Source organism: Spermophilus citellus (assembly GCF_964194105.1).
Source record: "Spermophilus citellus genome assembly, chromosome: 12".
NCBI lineage: Eukaryota > Metazoa > Chordata > Mammalia > Rodentia > Sciuridae > Spermophilus > Spermophilus citellus.
In genome coordinates, this window is record NC_138198.1 from 128,470,229 (window position 1) to 128,490,102 (window position 19,874).

Here is a 19,874-nt window from a genome sequence, read left to right on the forward strand (position 1 = left end):
CAATGGGTTACAGAAGACATAAAGGAGGAAATCAAAAAATTCTTAGAGATAAACAAAAATACAGACACAACATATCGGAATCTATGGGACACAATGAAAGCAGTTTTAAGAGGAAAGTTCATCGCCTGGTGGTCATTCCTCAAAAAAAGAAGAAACCAACAAATAAATGAGCTCACACTCCAACTCAAAGCCCTAGAAAAGGAAGAGCAAAACAACAGCAAATGTAGCAGAAGGCAAGAAATAATTAAAATCAGAGCGGAAATTAATGAAATTGAAACAAAAGAAACTATTGAAAAAATTAACAAAACTAAAAGTTGGTTCTTCGAAAAAATAAATAAGATCGACAGACCTTTAGCCATGCTAACGAAGAGAAGAAGAGAGAGAACTCAAATTACTAACATACGGGATGAAAAAGGCAATATTACAACAGATGCTACAGAAATACAGAAGACAATTAGAAATTATTTTGAAAATCTATATTCCAATAAAATAGAGGATAGTGAAGACATCGATAAATTTCTTAAGTCATATGATTTGCCCAGACTGAGTCAGGAGGATATAGACAATCTGAACAGACCAATATCAATAGATGAAATTGAAGAAGCCATCAAAAGACTACCAACCAAGAAAAGCCCAGGACCGGATGGGTATACAGCGGAGTTTTACAAAACCTTTAAAGAAGAATTAATACCAATACTTTTCAAGTTATTTCAGGAAATAGAAAAAGAGGGAGCTCTTCCAAATTCATTCTATGAGGCCAACATCACCCTGATCCCGAAACCAGACAAAGACACCTCAAAGAAAGAAAACTACAGACCAATATCTCTAATGAACCTAGATGCAAAAATCCTCAATAAAATTCTGGCGAATCGAATACAAAAACACATCAAAAAAATAGTGCACCATGATCAAGTAGGATTCATCCCTGGGATGCAAGGATGGTTCAACATACGGAAATCAATAAATGTTATTCACCACATCAATAGACTTAAAGATAAGAACCATATGATCATCTCGATAGATGCAGAGAAAGCATTCGACAAAGTACAGCATGCCTTTATGTTCAAAACATTAGAAAAACTAGGGATAACAGGAACTTACCTTGACATTGTAAAAGCTATCTATGCTAAGCCTCAGGCTAGCATCATTCTGAATGGACAAAAGTTGAAGGCATTCCCTCTAAAATCCGGAACAAGACAGGGATGCCCTCTATCTCCACTTCTATTCAATATAGTTCTCGAAACACTGGCCAGAGCAATTAGACAGACGAAAGAAATTAAAGGCATAAAAATTGGAAAAGAAGAACTTAAATTATCACTATTTGCAGATGACATGATTCTATACCTAGAAGACCCAAAAGGGTCTACAAAGAAACTACTAGAACTAATAAATGAATTCAGCAAAGTGGCAGGATATAAAATCAACACGCATAAATCAAAGGCATTTCTGTATATCAGCAACAAAACTTCTGAAATGGAAATGAGGAAAAACACTCCATTCACAATATCCTCAAAAAAAATAAGATACTTGGGAATCAACCTAACAAAAGAGGTGAAAGATTTATACAATGAAAACTACAGAACCCTAAAGAGAGAAGTAGAAGAAGATCTTAGAAGATGGAAAAATATACCCTGTTCATGGATAGGCAGAACAAACATCATCAAAATGGCGATATTACCAAAAGTTCTTTATAGATTTAATGCAATGCCAATCAAAATCCCAACGGCATTTCTTGTAGAAATAGATAAAGCAATCATGAAATTCATATGGAAAAATAAAAGACCCAGAATAGCAAAAGCAATTCTAAGCAGAAAGAGTGAATCAGGCGGTATAGCGATACCAGATTTCAAACTATATTACAGAGCAATAGTGACAAAAACAGCATGGTACTGGTACCAAAACAGGCGGGTGGACCAATGGTATAAAATAGAGGACACAGAGACTAACCCACAAAGTTACAACTATCTTATATTTGATAAAGGGGCTATAAGCATGCAATGGAGGAAGGATAGCATCTTCAACAAATGGTGTTGGGAAAACTGGAAATCCATATGCAACAAAATGAAACTGAATCCCTTTCTCTCGCCATGCACAAAAGTTAACTCAAAATGGATCAAGGAGCTTCATATCAAATCAGAAACTCTGCGTCTGATAGAAGATAAAGTTGGCTCAGATCTACAGATTGTGGGGTCGGGCTCCAAATTCCTTAATAGGACACCCATAGCACAAGAGTTAATAATAAGAATCAACAAATGGGACTTCCTTAAACTGAAAAGTCTTTTTCTCAGCAAGAGAAACAATAAGAGAGGTAAATAGGGAGCCTACATCCTGGGAACGAATTTTTACTCCTCACACTTCAGATAGAGCCCTAATATCCAGAGTATACAAAGAACTCAAAAAACTAGACAATAAGATAACAAATAACCCAATCAACAAATGGGCCAAGGACCTGAACAGACACTTCTCAGAGGAGGATATACAATCAATCAACAAGTACATGAAAAAATGCTCTCCATCTCTAGCAGTCAGAGAAATGCAAATCAAAACCACCCTAAGATACCATCTCACTCCAGTAAGATTGGCAGCCACTATGAATTCAAACAACAACAAGTGCTGGCGAGGATGTGGAGAAAAGGGTACACTTGTACATTGCTGGTGGGACTGCAAATTGGTGCGGCCAATTTGGAAAGCAGTTTGGAGATTCCTGGGAAAGCTGGGAATGGAACCACCATTTGACCCTGCCATTGCCCTTCTCGGACTATTCCCTGAAGACCTTAAAAGAGCATGCTACAGGGACACTGCCACATCGATGTTCATAGCAGCACAATTCACAATAGCTAGACTGTGGAACCAACCCAGATGCCCTTCAATAGACGAATGGATAAAAAAAATGTGGCATCTATACACAATGGAGTACTATGCAGCAATAAAAAATGACAAAATCATAGAATTTTCAGGGAAATGGATGGCATTAGAGCAGATTATGCTTAGTGAAGCTAGCCAAACCCTAAAAAACAGATACCAAATGTCTTCTTTGATATAATGAGAGCAAGTATGAACAGAGCAGGGAGGAAGAGTAGGAAGAAAAGAGTAACATTAAACAGAGACTTGAGATGGGAGGGAAAGGGAGAGAAAAGGGAAATTGCATGGAAATGAAGGGAGACTCTCATTGCTAAACAAAATTACATATAAGAGGTTGTGAGGGGAATGGGAAAATAAACAAAGAGAGAAATGAATTACAGTAGATGGGGTAGAGAGAGAAGATGGGAGGGGAGGGGAGGGGGGATAGTAGGGGATAGGAAAGGTAGCAGAATACAACAGTCACTAATATGGCATTATGTAAAATTGTGGATGTGTAACTGACGTGATTCTGCAATCTGCATTTGGGGTAAAATTGGGAGTTCATAACCCATGTCAATCTAATGTATGAAATATAATATGTCAAGAGCTTTGTAATGTTGTGAACAACCAATAAAAAAAAAAAAAAAAAAGTATAAATATCCCAAAAAAAAAAAAAAAAAAAAAAAAAAGTAGTAAAACTCCCGCAGTTTTTTCATGAATGACTGCCAAATCACGGTTGCTGTGGAGTATCACCTATTCTATCTTGCTGATGTCGCTTCCCTCAGGGAATATTCTTAATATTGAAAGAGTTACTATAGAATAAAGAAAATAATATGATCATAAAATGCAAAACAACCCTGCATGTTAATAGAAAATCCTCATACATATATGCAAATAATCATATAGTAAACGTGAAAAATTGAGCCTCACTAAATGATCAGAAGAGAAAAAATGCAATATCACTTTTCATTTTGCACATTGGAATTATGGGTTGCTTTTGTTTCTCTATCTATTTCTGTAGGTTTCAAAGTTTCTACAGTGTCAATATTATTATTGCTGCTATCATTAGGAAAAATAATGGTGTCACTTTAGGAAAGCACTGTGGAACAGGTAGCATTTCGGGAACCTCAGGACAGACTGGGGAACCACACAGTGAAATGTCCTTGAACTCCAGAACTTCTCTGCACAGCGATAGCACACTGTTCTTGAGCTCCAGGACCGACGTCAGAATCGCTTCTGCACAGACACAGGGAGCCATGGGGGTTCTAGAGGTGCCCGCGGAGGTTCACCTGCACCTTCAGCACCGTCAGCACTGCTTTCCACCTTCATTCTTTGAAATTCCTAAAACAACCAAGATCAGAGCCAAGGTCACGGAGACCAGAAGCTTTCTGGCTACCTGGGCTGGCCTGCTGTTTCCCTGGCACTCGGCCAGGCGCCTAGGCTCAAGCAGGATTTCCTGCCTTCGCCCAGAGTTGAATTCAGGATGCTTTTTACTTAAAAAGTAATTTGACACAACTGAAAGAATTCTGAAGCCTGCTTTCAGGGAAAAATGAGAGAGGAGAGAGAGAGAGAGAGAGAGAGAGAGAGAGAGAGAGATCCTTCAAATTCTGGATGTAGCCCAAATCATTACCCTCCCACCCACCTGAAGCAGGTCAACCCCTGCTCCCTGTTTCAGCTGGTGCCAGTGTCAAGCTCTGAGTGTGCTCCTGGAAGGCTTCTGGACCACCACTGTGTCTTACAGAGGATCACTTGGTGAGGCAATGAGACTGTTCCAACCCAGGCAAAATTATAAAAGTCAGCACGCTTCCTTGGGTGTGTGACTTACTAGCCCTGGCACACACCGATTTCCTGAACATTCAGCATGGACAGCGGCTGACCCATGTTTAAATGCACCTTGATTTAAATTCCTAGGTGGATGGAAACACGTGTAGAACTGCATTTAGAGCTGTTAAAATATCTAGTTGGTTTGTAACCACTGGTTCCTATTTCTTGCCGTTTTGTGCCAGGTCTGAGACCCCCTCCCCACCAGCATTACCACCCAGCGTGAGCAAGGGCTCTCACAGGCACAGGGCCAGGTGTGGAAACTCTGACTCCCTCTCAGGGCCAGGGAGTCTGCTCCCTAACTGAGGCGCCCAGTGGCCCAGCCAGGGGACTCTTCCTCTGTACCCCAGAAAGCACCAACCCCAGGAACATAAGACAAACACACAGGTCAGAAGTACACCACAAACCATCTGAAATTCAAATTGTCATGGGAACCACAGCCTATAACAGTAGATAAGGAAATGCATGCAGGTGACCACCTTTAAAAGTAAAATAGTTTAAAAGGATTCAATGACTCTGAACATAATAGTCAAAATGCCCAGAGTACAAGAAAAGATGACACACCCAACATACTAAGAAACAGAAAGTCACAAGTTGACTGAGAAAAGTCAAATAGATTGATGCTAACACCTGGGTAAATTAGGTACTCAAATCATCCATCAAGGATTTTAAAGCAACCATCACACAAAAACTTCAACGGGGTGGAGGTGAGTCCAGTGGTGGAGCAGTTGCCTGGCATGCATGAGGCCTGGGGTTACATGCCCAACACCCCAGGAAAGGAAGAAGGGAAAGAAAAACTTCAATCCACAATATAACAGCTCTTAAAACAAATGAAAAGAGGAACATCTCAGGAAAAAAAAATAGAACCCTTCAAGGGAAAAAAACAAAGAGGACTGAAAATCCAATAATGGAAATTTCCAAACTAGTGGAGTGGTCAGAGGTAGGGCAGAGAAGGATGGAATCAGGGAAAAGAATAACAGATTTACAAACACCCCTGCTGACCTGCAAAGAGAAGCAGAGCAGCCCTTCCAAAACAGATGAACAGAAACCAGAGGCTGCACCCACAATAAAGGACTCAACATTTGTATCACACCTTCCTAGAAAGTGAGGGGGGAATTGTGGACTGAAAGAATATTCAAGCAAATGAGGGGAAAAACTCCCCAAATTTGATGCATCCCATAAACACAGATCTTCAAGAAACCAAAGTGAAACCCAAGTGTGAGGACCCCAGAGAAGCCCACGAGAAGGCTCAGCAGGGCCAAGTTGCTGAAAACCAAGGACAATGGGCAACGCTGGAAAACAGAGAGATGACATGATATTCTTCAAGCACCACAAGGACAGAATCATAGCCCATAAAACTGCCCTTCAGGGAGGAAGAAGAAATAAAAATATTCACAGACAAAGGGGAAGAAAGGATGTCTGACTAGTAGATCAACCTTCAAAGCACAGGTACACTTAATCCTGCAGTCAGAGAGAAAGTGGACAAAAGAAGGAAATTGGAGGAGGAAGGAAGGAAGGAAGGGAGGGAGGGAGGGAGGGAGGGGGAGAGCAGATGCATTAGAACATATGGCAGACTATAGTTTCCCTCAAAGTTTTTAAAGTAATATGTGATGGTTAAAAGAAAAACTGTGATACAATCTGACACAGAAGAAAATGATACTAAAATGTGATGAAGGAAAAGTGACCCAAGTCACAGTAAGGTGTCTACCCTCAGTCAAAGTGATAACATGTTAATACCATAGACTATGAGGAGTCATGTGTGTGCATTCCAACATCCAAAGCAACCATCAAAAAACTATGTAAACAGAAACACTCAAAGCACCACACATCAATCAAGCTGGGATCCCAGAAACTGTTGGAGTGATCCACTGGGAGGCAAGAAAATAGGAAGAGGGTGGGGAGGAAACATAAAATAAGTAAAAAAAGAAAATCATACCTAAGGCCTATCATCTTAACAATTATTTTAAGTATAAATAGTCTAAACACACTAAGCAAAAGGCAGAGATTGACACTTGACTGTGTGGATACAAAACATGCCCCAAACATATGCTACTTGAAATCCATTTCAAACTCAAACATAAATTCACAGTAACAGAATATAAAAAGAGATAAAGTGCAGACATTTATCCACAAAGAGTAAAAATAACTACATTAATATCAGATAAACTTCAGAGCAAAGAAATTACTAGAGATAAAGAGGGACAATCCATGTTTTCTCTAATATGTGGATGTTAATTCACAATAAGGCAGGGCACTAGGGAAGAATAGTGTTGCCTTAGATTAGGTAGAAGGAAGTGATGGGAGGGTAGGGGTAGGGATGCGGGGATAAGAAAATAGTAGAATGAAATAGACATTATTATAGATGTATATATGTGACTGCATGACCAATATGATTCTGCAACATGCACACTCAGAAAAATGAAATTATATCCCATCTATGTATGATATATCAAAGTGCATAAATGCATTCTACTGTCAGGTATAACCAATTCAAACAAATAATTTTTTTTTAAAAAAAGGGACAATACAAAAATGATAAAGTTATCTATCCACCAGGAAGACATAATTATCCTACATATGTATATACTAAGCAGTAGAATCTCAAAATTCATTTAATAAAACCTGGTAGGGCTAAAAGGAGAAACAGACAAAGTCTCAGTTTAGCTTGGGACTTCCACACCACATTACATGCAAATTATAATGAAAATCAGTGTGGACATATGTCTAAGTGACTTCAACAGAGGAGCACATACCAAACACTACCCAACAGCAGAATACACCGAAAATAAACCTTTTGTTTTGTTTTGTGTGGTGTTGTTTTGAAGCACTCATGGAATAGTTATCAAGAGAAAATAGCATACACTAATGTGGTGGCCATAAAACAAACCTTAACAAATTGAAACAGTAAATAATATATTCTCTGAATATTTGGAATCCATTCATAATTTTTAAAACTCTTTAAAACCAGGAATACAAGGGAAATTACTCAACCTGAAAAATAACATCTTCACAAAATCTACATTCAACACCTACTTAATGGCAAAAACTCAATGATGGACTCCTGAGATTAAGAACATGGCCAGGATGTTCACTCACTCACTACTCATACTCAGCATGCTGCTAGAAATCCTAGCAACTGCAATAAGACAAGAAAACAAAGTAAATAAAAATCACAGGAGTTAGAATTAATTACCCAAGCTCCTCCTATTTGCAGATTAAAAGATTTTCTTCATAGACAATCTCAAAGAATCTTCAAGAAAACTCCTAGAATGAAAGGCCAGTTTAGTCAGTTTGCAGGGTATGGTATCAACACAGAAAAGTCAACCACATTTTGAAATATTAATAATGAACAAATAGAAATAAAAATTTAAAACTATCATTTGCAATATCTTTCAGTCCAAGGACAATGAAAGATGCAAACTTAACTTATTTTATAGGTATAAACTTAACAAAACTTGCATAGGATTCATAGGCTGGAAAGTTTAAAACACACATGGGAGAAATGAAAGAACTAAGCACATGTAGTATAAGATTCAGTCCAGCAAGATGTCAGTTCTCCCCAAGCTGATCCATAATTTTCATGCAATTTCTATCAAGATCCCAGCCAGGCCTTCTAGAAACAAAGACAAGTTCATTCTAAAATTTATATGGAAAAAGTACAAGCTCTAGAATAGCTGAAATAATCTTGAAAAAATAATAAGGTGGGAGGAATTACTTGGCCCATATTAAGTGTTACTCTGTAGCTACAGAATCAAGGCAGTGTGGTGTTTATAAGGGACAGAAACACAAATTGGTGGAATCAAATACAGAACACACAAGTAAATGCACATAAATAGGCCCAGGGGTTTAACAGAGGTGCCAAAGCATTTCACCAAAAGAAGGATCGTATTTATAGCATTGTCAACAAATTGTTTTAAGACAATTGGCTCTCCATAGGCAAATAACTAAACCTCAATCTACACCTTATGCAAAAACTACACTCTCTCAAGATGAAACTTAAAACATGAAACTCTAACTAGTTTAGAGAGTGAGGTGGAAATGTTCGGGATTTAGGGCTAGGCAAAGGGTTCTTAGACTTAACACCAAAAGCATAATCCATTATAGGGAAAATAGACAAATGAACTTCAGGAAAATGTTCTAGATTTTGCTTGGTGAAAGAGCTTCTTAAGAGAATGAGAAGACGACCTATGAGAATAAATGTTTACAAACCACACATCTGTGAAGTGTCTAGCATGTAGAGTATATAAAGAGTTCTCAAACATCAATAGTAAGGAAGCCCATAATCCCACTAGAAAATGAACCATGTCGCAATCAGACATTTCACCCAGAAGGAAATGCCCGTGGCCACTTAGACATGATGAGGTCCCATAGCCTGAGTCACTGAGAGTCAGCTTCAGACCACCCTGAGCTCACGCGACCCCTCATCAGAATGGCTCAAATAGCCAATGACTCCAAGCCCCAAGTGCCCCAAGTTTCTGTGCAAATCTCACAGAACCTGAATCACGGGAACACGCTGGTGGGGATGAGTAGCTGCAGAGTGGCTCTGGAAACAGTGTGGCCATCTCCAATAAAACTAAATGGACAATCACTGCATGGCCCAGCAACTGTGCCTGCTGGCATTTACCGAGGAAGATAAAAGGTGGCGCCCACAGAAACCTCTGCAGGGTCACTCACAGCAGCTTCACTTGCTCCGTCATCCGCGTCTGTAGATGGCACACCCCTGCCTGAGTCCACACCACCTTCCCTCACCCAGATTTCTGAAAAGGGCTCACAGTCAGCCCACTCCAACCCGCTACCTGTGGGCACTACAGAGGTCTTTCCAAAGTGTGGCTTGGATTCTGTTGCCCTCTTTGGCTTAGGAAAAAATGTGAAAGCTCTTGGGTGAGCCTACAAGAAAAGCACTTATTGTAGCCATTTTTTGTGCTGGAGCCTGAATCCAGTTCCCTTCTCGCGGCACCTAAGGTCCTCTGGGGATTCCTCTCTGCAGTGAGGGCAGCTGGGGTGTGACGTTAATCCAGGCACCTGCTCCTCTGCTGTGCAACTTGGAGAGTCCCCTCAAGGCCAGATCCCCCACCTCCGGATATCAAAGGGCAGCACCTTGCCAACTGGGCTCTGTGTCCTAAAAGGTCGGCTCCATGGAGCCAGAGTGGAAACGCTGGTGGACACAGCGTCTCCACTGCACCCAGCAGCCACCTGGGAGCCAATAGCCAGCTGTAAGGAAAGAAGAGAAATGGGGCCAAGGACCTAAGTCAGGAAGGGCTAGGCAGGGTGAGCGGAACCGAGGAAATGCCATGATGGATGAGGGCAGGAGGGAGCAACGGAGGCAGGAAATCAAAGACAAAGGAGACTAAATGGGAGATTATCACCAGTGGAAACCCCAAAGACCTGGGGAGCAAACCACGGTGAGCACAAATTAGGGGGAGGGAGTCCCTTACAGGGGAGTGAGAGGCGGGGCTGGACCAGGACTGGAGCAGCAGAGGTGTGCAGCAGGCAGCTGGGCAGCACCACCTGCCAGGTGTCAAGGCCTCCTCGTGTAGTCCGCAGGTCTAGAGAGGGCAGCTGTGTGGCCATCTCTTCATCACTGTGACGAAATACCTGTCAAGAACAACTCAGAGCAGGAAAAGTTGATTTTGGCTCATGGTTTCAGAGGTCAGTCATGGTCAGCAGAGTTAAGGCAGAGCATCATGGCCAAAGGGCAGGCAGGGGAAAGCCGCTCAGTCAGGGCAGTCAGGGAGCGGGTGGGGGAGGAGCCAGGACAAGACACAGTCCCCAAGGACTCGCCCCCAGTGACTCGCCTCCTCCAGCCTCAGCCCACCTACTTACAGTTACCACCCAGTAGGCCCTTCCAATTTATTGAGCCATCAAATGGATTAATCCACTGACAAGGCTCCAGCTCTCATGGTCTAACCATTTTACCTCTTACATTAACATGGGGACTTTTGAGGGACCTCATGTCCAAGTCATAACAGTGGCAACCTTTAGTAGGTTGGCAAAAAGTTCAAGTTGCAAGGTGAGTAGTGAATGGCATGGTTATGGTGGGCAGGGGAGGGGAGAGCTGCCCTGTGTCCCTTGGTTGAAAGGAGAAACAGTGCCACTCGGCAGTCCCACGCCCAGGCAGCAGAGGTGCAGTGTGCAGGAGACGGCACAGGGCCTCACAGGTCCCCTCCTGTTTGTAAGCCTTTCTGGGGCCCCGGGTATCGGCCAAACCCAGCTGGCCCCGTTGGCTACTTGCCTGATTCCACCGGATCGCCGTTTCCTACAAGGTTTCCAGCCTCTAACAGAGCTCATCGCACCAGCCCAGAAAAGATTCCAACATTCCTGTTCTCACAATCCAGACCAAGGCGAGCACTGTGGCAGGGTGGGCGGTTGGCCACCTCGCCGGCCAGGCCGCCTCTCGTGGTAATCCATCATCATCATGAGCCGCATTCACAGCAGCTCCTTCTTTGGCATAAAGTCTGAAATGCAAAAGGATTGTTAGGACAGAGAGAGATGGACCAATGAGATAGCGAGACCCAAATGTGTGCTTTGTTAGGAATGAGAATGGAAATATGAGTCCAGGGGAAAAAGGACTCTGTCGCAACGTGGTCCCACGCTCCTTTCAAAACGTGAAAAATAAATTCACCCTCAAGAAAAAGAAGAAAAATGGATCTGACAGACTCATTCTCTCGTATCTTGAGGCTCCTCTGAGCCTGTGCGTCAAGGATCAGGCTGAACAAGCAAGGCCACACCTTCAGGAAGGACGCGCGCTCCCATTGTTCCTGAACACGGGCGCTCCTTGCCAGCCGCCTTTGAACTCAACTGTGATTAAGTGGCTTGTCCCAGAAATGAAAAAAGTCAGTTTCCAGCCCAAACGCAAATGGATTGCCTACTCGGTGAGGATCCCTACCATTCCAAGGATGCACTGCGAGCGTGAGGTTTCGTACCTTTGATCGTATTTCTAATGCAGAAGGGGAAATGTCCACCGCGGCTCACGAGCTACAAGTCCTTTCTCGTAGTTGTTTTGACAGAATGACATGCACTGCACAGCCACAGAACGTGGATGTGGCAAAGGAGCTACAGAGTGTCAGGCCAGCTCCATTGGTCCTGGATGGGCCGCCTGCAGATCAGGAAAATCTGTCCCTGAGGCCCCCAGCCAGGTTTTCCCCAGCTGTGCAGCTGTGGCCACATGGCCCCGCCCTCCGCTGTGACACGCAGGTTCCAGCCTCTCTCTAGCCAGCTCCTACCTGACTTTGATTGCTTTCATCAGAGACTTTGCAAGTACCTAAACTCAGACATGAGCAGGCTGGGCCTAGGATGCTGTCTGTAGTGCTCAATAAACACTTGCTAAACGCCTCCTGGATTTGAAGCAAATGAGGACTCCCTCTGATGACCTCACTAGGAATCCCATCAAGACTAATTCTCAGATGTAAATGGAACCTTGACAATTTTGCTAAAGATGATGATACAGTTTGTCAATTTGTTACAGAATTATCACTATTTTTGGATCAAATTTTGGAATATCAAGTCTAACAGGGGACTTTTACTGATTTATGAACTAATTTATATAAATATTCATCATTTCATTATACTGTTAGTGAATTGCTTTACTGGAAAATTTCTAAATTACTTGAAGTCAGAACTGTCTTAGAAGGTCCAAAATAACTCTAAGCAAGATCTAAGAGCCAATCACAAATCAGAGTTACACAACTTGAACTTTATGGTGCTCATCTTGAGTAATATCCATCTCCAAAGGGAGTTGACTTGGATATTGCACAGCCTCCAATTATACCTCTCTGTGCAGAGACCAGTTTAAAGAGAGAACTCCATAATATAATGTCATTATGGAAGCTGCCGCCCTTGCTGTTCACTTCGTCTCTCTCTTGCGAGGAGGGAAGTAAGGTCCACTTATAATACAGAAGTACGGCTCCGTCTCTCCTTGTTAAATGCTTCTTAGTCTTTGGACCCATATTTAGTATTTATCTTGTCTGACTACATGAGGACCGTGAGGAGCATCTGATGAATGTCTATCTCTGCCTCCTCCTTCCTACTACACCAAGGGTCATCTTCACTTCACAGTGGCCACACAACGCTGGACCTGCAACAAGACTACTCGGAGATGATATAAAAGTTCCAAGATATCCGAAGATAATGCACTGAGAACACCCTTCTTTCCCCCACGCAGGCAGATGAGCTAGTTGATGCTCCAGGAAGCACACACCCAGGAGGAGCATTGCATGAAGTCGAAGCCGTTGCTGTTGCATGAAGTTAGGGAGGGCTTGCCTGACAGGGCGGAGGGGACAAGCACTCCAACCTTATTTTCCAAAGAAAATGGAAAGAAGAAGGAGGAAGGCTTGAGAAGCACTTGGTTCCACCAATTGTCGTTCACTACCTGCATGCGATAATCCCCTGGGACCCAGAGTGTCCCACGGTGGAGGACAGGAACCCAGAAGCAAAATGGAACTATCCAGAGCTTCTAGCTCCAGTGTCCCATGAGTCCTGCATTTGGCATTTGATGCTCAATTTGAAAACATTTGTAAAAAATATTTTGGTGAAGGCAGACTGGCAGAAGATGTTCTGTCTCCACGAATCTGCTGAGTGGACAGCTAGTGCCCACCAGATGGGCCAACTGACCAGCACACACCTCTGTCTAGGAACTGCCACATTGGCCTCCTTTGGAAAGATCCTGAGTGCTTTAGAGATGGGCTAAGCCGACATGACATAAGTGAGCATTAACATGTGTTTTCAATCTTTATTAGAAATGTATTAGCCTGAGACACCGTGGGGACTTCCTGCAGGGTTCCTGTCTCCACTGCTGCACTGTGTACATTCTCTCTGTCTCGAATTTTCCTTCCTTCTCTCTGCCACCCCCCCCTTTTAATTTAACTAGAGAAAATGACATGTTAATTTCAGCTCCACCTTTGCTGGGTCATCCTCAGGTCAGCAGATTAGAGACATCAGCAGAAGAGAGAAGACAGTGCGCTCCGACTGCGGGGCAGGATGACCCAGCCATCAATCACACTGACGGCAGCATTTGAACAATGACAGTCATCTGTCAGGAAGCAGAGGTGGCGTCTCATTAGCACACCACTCACCTGCCCTGAGCTACACCTCGCTTATAATAATATCGATCATTCACCTCCAAGGTGGAGCTTTTTTCTGCTCCGTGAAATAACAGGCACTCTATTTCCTCCTCCCCTGGCGGAGCTCACATGGCTGAGTCGCCTGCAGAGGGATGAAAGGGCAGGTGGGTGGGGGTTGGGGCGGGAGGAAGGTGGCGTGAAGCATAAGGAAGACACCGCCTCCCTGTCCAGTCCCACCGGGCTGGGCCCTCACACGGCCAGGAGGGGTGCGGGCAGTGGGCTGGCGTCCCGCTGGGACCCGAGGCCCTCCCCAGGAGCCCACAGAGGTTTCACCTGGAGAGAGGCTTCTAAGATCAACAGGTCATGAAAAAAAAGTAACTCAAAAATGTGGTTTTATGAGCCTTGGAAATGACCTCTGCTCCCCTTGGCACACCCAGAGCACTTCTTTTTCACAACCACTGCCTTGAGCTGCCACTTTCGTCCATCCGGCCCAGGGCCCCTGCCCACAGGGGAGCTCCTCTGGAGAAGGTTGTGCTGTTCACATGAAGCCACGTTTGGTCCTGTTCCCTGGAGGGGCACTGGCAGGAGGTGTTGGTGACGTGACCTTCACAGCCTGGGCAAGCCCAGCAGCTGGGACATGCTCATCTCCTGATGGGCTTGAACAGGTCCCTTCAAGAGTGTCAATGGTAGGTTCTGAGCTTAACGCTGGGCTACCATCCGGGAGGGATCATGAATTACAAAGCGTTGCTACTCCTGCTTGTAGGGGAACTAAATACACACACACACATACACACACATACACACACACACTGCCAGCCCTTTCCAATTCTTGAAAAGGAAAAATAATAAGAGACTTTTTTCAGGTTGTAAATGTAACCAAAGTCCACAGAAGCTCAAGGGGACCTTGCTGAGTACAAAACAGCCGAGAGCTGCGAGGTGACGGGTCTGAGGGTGCAGACCAGGGAACTTCGAGCGAGGTTCCAGCAGACGCACAGCTCCCAAGAGGCCTGCCATAAAGGAACTGCAGCCACATGTGTGGGAAATAGATCTTGGACTGCAGAGGTCCTAAGAAGTCCGTGGCCAGTGTGCATGGGAAGACAAGCTTAGAACAAATCACAGCAGCACAGAGACGCCATCTCCACACTCAGAATCCACAGCACAAATCCCACCAGGGTCCCTCCTGCAAGCCACGGAGCAGACCCCGCTCACAGCTCATCCTCCCTGGGACCACCGGGGCTGCCCATGCGCCTGGGCCACGGGGTCACCAAGGATGGCGTTGCCGAGAGTGGAGGGGCCGGATGGCATCTTCTCCCGCAGGGAGGGCAGTGTTCTGTGAGAGGCCACGGCCCACACGACAGCACACCGCCTTTTTCTATTAAGAAGTCATCCCTCACAGATGATTACAAAACCCAAAAAGATCGGAACCTGAAAGTCTATGTGTAGCTCATTTTGTGATAAAATCTACCCTCAGCCTAACCAATGGGAGACTTTCTGCGTAGGACTTTTTACGTCAACTGCACTCACCTCTGACTCTGGAGGGCAGCCCAGACTCCACTCCAAGCTCTGCTGAAGCTGTGACCCTATCACGGCTCTACACCCCAAGTGTCTGATGCCAACACCCCGCTGGCCTCCGTGGTCTTGGGTCAGGCATCCTGGTTCCAGCTGTCTTCTCCACCTCGGATCCGAGGGCTCCTACCCGCCGTCAGGAGGTCACCTGTCATTCCCGTGGAAATCGGCATAAAAGGCCTGCTGGATCACAGCCATGAGTTGTACCTGCTCACCCCACAGTGGACTGTCCATCCATCACTGTTGTCCCTTCTTTGCCAAATGGCACAGGAAGGTCTTGGTTAGCCCCGTTCTGCCAGGAGCACTGTGTCCACACAGACTGGGGGGGGGGGGAAGCTCCCTCTGCTACCGGGTTGCCTGCTGGGGCTGCCACCACAGGTCACTGGGGAGACTAGGGCTGAGCCCGGGAGACCCAGGAGGGGGAGTGTCCAGAGAAAGGGCAAGAATTGAACAGGTATTGGCCCCACCAGCTCTTCAGCCTCCTCCTCCGGTCTACAAAAGTCATTATCACAGTTGCCCTAAGCAAAAAAACATATATATATATATATATATATATGTGTGTGTGTGTGTGTGTGTGTGTGTGTGTGTGTGTGTGTACCTTACCCTAGTCTAATTCCCAAGAACTGGATCTGCATTGTCAGTAGTGAAACATGGATTTTGCGGTGGGCTACTGGAAGGAGAGAGGCGGATTTTGACGTGTTAGTGTTAGTCGTCTGTGTGAAAGGAACCTCTGTCACTCCTGGAGCTGCTGTCCCACGCACAAGCACAGCACTTTCCTGCCCCTGGCTGACACCCCTTCCGCGTCACAGAAGCCACCGTAAAGCTCACCATTTTAAATCAACCCCCAGATGTCTGGTAAGACTTCCCAATCAAAGGGACCACGGTGTTTTGTACGACCCAATCCAGATTCACTATGCGGCCCTTTATGTCTCCTTTATTTATTGAAGGCATTGGAAATGCGCACACAACACATTTCATTTTTGAGTAACTTGCTCTCCCTCCCCTCCCCTTCCTGCTTCCTCTCCCTCTCTTTCCTTCCTCCCTCCCTCTCTCACTCCCGCGTTCTCTCTCTCCTTAATTGCGAAGCCTTTACAAACCCATGCCTGCAAAAGAAACACCCGTCTATTGCCCTGTCAAACAATGCCGGGCTGGGAAAGCTATGGGGTTTGTAGAGGAGACAAACATTTCAGGCATGCCATTCTGGGGTAATGAAGCATGGCAACAGAATATACCTGTGCAACATTTGATAAAGATGAGCTGACACGCCAGTCCAAATAGGTTCTTTTGTGTGTCTGCACGTGTCGACCATCATTGCTTTCATCTGGAAACAGGAAGGGAGCAGTAGCAGCAGCAGCTGGCAGGACCGCAAGGGGAAGAGCCGCTCACACAATTAAACGCCGTTTACCTCTGGCCTTTATTTCACTCCCACTACCCTTAATTTATGATACGCTTTCTCCCTTTCTATGCAAAAAAAGGTGGCTCGATTTTTCTCTCTTTCTCTCGCTATCTAATTTCTTTTACAGGGCACTGGAGGAGACAATAGGCAGAATCCCTGGGTGTTTAGCACTGGGTCTTAAGTTAAAACGCCTCTTAGTGGGTTTTTATGGCTTTTATTGTTGTTTGATTAATGTAAAGCAAAATCAAACCCTACAGTTACACATGATACGTCTGCAGGGGAAGGCCGACGGAACTTCAGGCTTTGGTATACAGAAAACATCTCCAGTTGCTTAATCTTCAGAAAAGAACAGTACAGAGACAGAGAAGAGAGACAGACAGACAAGAGAAAGTCACAGAGACGGGCGGTGGGGTGTGCAGCCCGGCCAGAAAGCAAGACTGGACGCTGTTCAGGATCCAGGGGCCCAGACTGAGCGGGGGAATCATCCCTGATCACCCATCAAGTCAGAAGCCCAGCGCTTTCTTTTCTGGGCTGGATCCTTTGTGCTCTGGAGGCAGTCACGGGGCCCTCGGGACATGGCCCACAGGTGTCATGTGTCAGGATAAGCCTGCACTGGAAGCACCCAGGCAGAAGGGCTCTGGCCCGCGAGGCTCCGCAGCACCCTGTGCATGCGCTGCCAGGGAGTAATTTGTGTGCACAGAAGCCACGCCGGAGGCCGCTCCAGTCGTCAAGAGCCTGGAAGTGCCCTGCCTCTTCCCCTGGCGGTATGTTTGGAGGACACCCATGTTGGCAGTGATGCCCACTGCCAGGCTCTCTGACCCCAACGGCCAGAGATACACAGCCCTGGCTTGGCTTTTCTCCCGTAGCCCCCAGCCTCTCCGTCTACCTCCACTTACCCCTCAGTTAACCTCCCAATTCAAGTAGAACAGATTTTCTGTTCCTGCACAAAAGATGACTCCAAGTCGCAAGTACCACGCAAAGCACGTGGGGAGGGGCGGCCCCCCTCGGGCTGCGGGTGGTCTCAATGGAGACCTGGACACAGGGAGCAGAGGACAAGCTCCTGGGTTCACCATTAAAGGACTGGGAAAGGTCTTGTGTGTGATTCTGCTTCCTGTGCATAAAATCAGAAGGTGCTAGGGCTGTCCCAGGGGAGCTGGAGGCAATCGAATGACAATGAACATAGGACACTCCGTAAACTGCAAATGGTACACACTGGCTTATTTCTCCTCTTAGAGTTTCAGAGGTAGTTTATGTAGATAAAAGGACATTCCAGAACTCATAACAGAATAAAGGTGTGTTGAAGCTCAAAAACTTGGTGATGAGAAGGAAAAGGGCAATAAACTTACAAACCATCATGCTTCTGGCTTGAGGTCTGTGAAAGTCCCTGTCTAGCCATAGCATCTACTTCACCCTTTTAACTTGCAAAGAGTTGATGAGAAGGTCCCTGGAGGTTTGCAGGAGGGAGAGCCATCTCATGGAAGCCACTCAGCGTGGTGACTTGTTCATGGAGACGGGAAGCACCACGGACGCGAGAGACGCGTGGGGGCCAAACTGGGAAATCGCACACAACCCTCCTGCTTCTTGCCCACATGGAAGCGGTGCACCTAACAGAGCTCCCGAAGCACATTACGAGGTCTGCTGCCCCCCTGAGCTCCGGGTTTGAAGTCAGATGAGTGGCGGTCTCATTCACAACTGTCTGCTTGACAAGTGCTCACACATGGAACTACAGCCGGAATCCACACCTGTCTGTGACCACTGATGAGCTCTAGGCCCACAGCTTCACATCAGTAGGGTCGCACGGCAGCTCTGGAGTCTGTCTTTGTCACTTAGAGTGACCCAGCTGAGCGTCAGCGCCTGTTCTTGCGCAGCATGGATCATTCTGGTTGCTCCAAGCAGTGGTCCACGGGGAGGGCAGGCCACGGTTAGCTCAGGAGGTGACGGGTGAGTGGGTTGTTCTGGGTTTCAGCAATTCTGAATAAAGCGACCTGCATGTTCACGTACGCCCTGCTTCACGCTTGTTGCTCACAGGGCAGCTCCTGGGGAGCCTTCATCCCCTCAAACTCCGCCTGTGCGTGTTTGTGTGTGGACACATCTGTTCATTTCCCTTAGATGCTGGCCTGGGGGCTAGTTGGCTAGAGTGTGTTTCATGTTGGAGGGACTGTTCCGATGTTCCCCATGGGGCAGTGCGTTTGTAGTCCCAGCCACAGGGGAGAGGGCCCTCTCTGCACATCCTCACCAACACTGGGTAGTGTTCTTTCCTTGGCCATTTTTAAAGGGATGTGCTAGTGTCTCCTTGTGATTTTAATTTGCACTTCCCTACTGACTGGTGATGCTGACATTCTTTCACGTGTGAATTCGCCATCTCCACACCTTGTTTGGCCAAGGAGCTTAACGGACCCTTTGCCTTTGTGTTTTATTACAATGGGCCTCTCCTTATTGAGCTGTGAGATTCTCTCTCAGGTCTAAGTACCAGGCTTTCGTCAGATAAGTGTTTCAAAGGCGTTTCTTTCCAGTGTGTGATTGTCTTTTCATTTTCCTAAGGGAAGAAGTGTTTAATTTTTATGGAGTCTACTTTATCCATTTTCATGTTAACTTATGGACAGTTTTTAGTGCTAATTGGTAATTAGAATCATTTACCAATTACAACACCCTCCTTAAACCAAAAAAAAAAAAAAAATAATAAGAAGTCCTAACACAGCCTCCCTTTCTTCTAGTGCACGTGTGAAACCCAGGTGCTGGCCACACTGGGAGGTGATCCCATTTGGACTCCAGTTGGACAGTGGCTTAGGACCTAAGATGAATCAGGTGAGGTAGCTAATCCTCACCATATATTATGTCCAGTGTTTGAGATTTTGCCAAGTATAAGTAAAAGGACTGAATACCATCTAGATTTTCTGCTTTCTCAGTTCCTGAGGTCCTTCAATATTTTTTTAAAAATGAATTGATTATAAAGAATCTTTAAAACCCCTATGAATGACTGTTAGTCAACTCTCCATTGCTGTAACAAAATGCCTGATGATCAGCACACTAAGGGGAAAGGTTTGGCTCACAGCTTCAGAGGTTCAAGTCCAAGGTTCTTGACTGTTGCCTGGACTTATGGCAGCCCAGTACACCATGGCGGGAGCTCAGGCAGAGGGGCTGCTCACCTCGCTGCAGCGAGGAAGTCAAAAGGCAGGAAGGGGCCAGGCTCC

At 45.4% G+C, this 19,874-nt stretch overlaps 1 long non-coding RNA gene across 3 annotated transcripts in view; it reads right to left on the bottom strand.

Annotated features, from left to right (window-relative positions):
* Nucleotides 1-3,529: 3,529 nt before the first annotated feature.
* Nucleotides 3,530-19,874, bottom strand: part of LOC308631691 — a 38,860-nt gene continuing 22,515 nt past the window's right edge. The window contains exons 2-4 of one of the 3 annotated variants that reach the window (XR_014018302.1): nucleotides 7,856-11,117; nucleotides 4,065-4,182; nucleotides 3,530-3,653 (exon numbers count right to left, since the gene is read on the bottom strand). This is a non-coding gene — a long non-coding RNA (uncharacterized lncRNA). Of the gene's footprint in view, nucleotides 4,183-7,855; nucleotides 11,118-19,874 lie in introns of all 3 variants that reach the window. The other 2 variants (XR_014018303.1, XR_014018304.1) reach the window with 2 other exon arrangements.